Source organism: Cucurbita pepo, unplaced genomic scaffold (genome assembly GCF_002806865.2).
Source record: "Cucurbita pepo subsp. pepo cultivar mu-cu-16 unplaced genomic scaffold, ASM280686v2 Cp4.1_scaffold002860, whole genome shotgun sequence".
Taxonomy (NCBI): domain Eukaryota; kingdom Viridiplantae; phylum Streptophyta; class Magnoliopsida; order Cucurbitales; family Cucurbitaceae; genus Cucurbita; species Cucurbita pepo.
The window spans coordinates 1-1,616 of NW_019648886.1; the positions used below are offsets into that span (position 1 = coordinate 1).

Here is a 1,616-nt window from a genome sequence, read left to right on the forward strand (position 1 = left end):
AAAAAAAAAAAAAAAAAAAAAAAAAAAACCCGAGGATATGAATGATTTGAAGAACAAAAATGGTGAGAGGGGAAGAAAGAGAGAGAACCCAGATCGTGAGATTTGAAAAGACGAGAGAAATTTGGGACAAAATCGAAATGGAGAGAAATTTCAGATCTGAAAACGTGAGGTGCGGCGCTTAAATAGGCAATTGTCATTTCTAAAACTTGTTCATCTCGCCATTTCCAATTCCAACTACAACAAAATTCAATTAAGCACACAATATTTTTAGCCAATAATCATAAAATTTTAAATAATTTATTAAAGTTTATAAATTTGTTAAACACAAAATTAAAAATTAAGAGGTATAAAAATTAAGGACTAAGCGAAAATTTGAATATGATTCGACGATTAATTTTTGTCACATTAAAAAATTAATTTAAAAAATAACACATTATATGTATAGGGGATTCTCAATTTCCTTCAGAGTATGATAGATATTATCAATTTAAACATAACCAGTAAATTATCCGCAGCTTCCACGCCTAGAAATAACCGTAATAACCGATTTATGAATATCTAGACCAGAAAACAAGACTCGGTAACCGGTTCGTAAATGTAATAACCAGTAAACACTGTCGTAAGCTTCCATATGGTATGAAATAGTGGTTGAATTCAGTCAGTCATGCTGTTGGCTGTCCAACAATTAGTTTAGGAAAACAGCAGAAAGAAGAGTTCTCCAAGGAACCAATTCATAACTAATTCAAAATCTCAACCGTTCATGAGAACTTCATCTGAAAAATAAAAAATCTAAGACGAGATTCCATGGCGCTCTTTACAACAAGTATCGAACCCAGTCGAACTATCAAACGTAACGATAAAAACTGGAAGTAGGCTACAATGAATCAGAGAGACCATTGTTATCAACTCAGTCCGAGACCATTGTTATCAACTCAGTCCAAGACCGTATGATACCAACATATTTACCTTTGATTAGGCGTTCCTCCATGCATTAGGCCTACCCAAGATGGATCTGAATCCTGAAAATTTTGGAATGAAATTAAAGCTATTGCTGGCCATTTCCTGTAAATCCAAAATAACCTTCTAATGGACATGGACATGGTGTCTCTAGTCCAGGCATGCTATGGAGTAATAATATGAAATTGGGCATCATGGAGATTATGTACCTTGCAATCATACCGCCAACAACCCGAAAAAGATGAAGATAACTAAAATCCTTTTAATTTGGCTGAAGAGTTAGACTACTTACCAACTTACTTCCAGGGGGTTAACAAATTAGTATCGTTTGTAAGCGTTTCCGTAATCGTCGTGCCTCTGACGTTGAAACTCCCCAAAACTACCATGAGGCCTTGAAGGAAAATTCTCCATCATATGATTTGGATACTTGCTTCTTGAATCAAGGGCCGCTAAATTAGTAGCCCCTTCATAATGGGAATTGACTGAGCCACCTTCATACTCAGAATAGTTATGCTGCTTATAACCAGCAAAACCTGAAGCGGCCATGTGCTGGTGCACTTGTTGCTGACGCCTTTGGGCATCAAGTTGGTGAAACTCATCCCATTGTTTTGCATGTGTTCCCCTCAAATGAGCCAATTTCTTCGTGTAGTTCTCTCTCA

At 36.1% G+C, this 1,616-nt stretch overlaps 1 long non-coding RNA gene across 1 annotated transcript; it reads right to left on the minus strand.

Moving 5' to 3' along the window:
* Nucleotides 1-620: 620 nt before the first annotated feature.
* On the minus strand, nucleotides 621-1,610 carry LOC111786807. The gene is made up of 2 exons (XR_002813826.1): nucleotides 1,250-1,610; nucleotides 621-1,019 (listed from the first exon to the last, which is right to left on the minus strand). It is a non-coding gene; the product is annotated as an uncharacterized LOC111786807 (long non-coding RNA).
* Nucleotides 1,611-1,616: the final 6 nt, after the last annotated feature.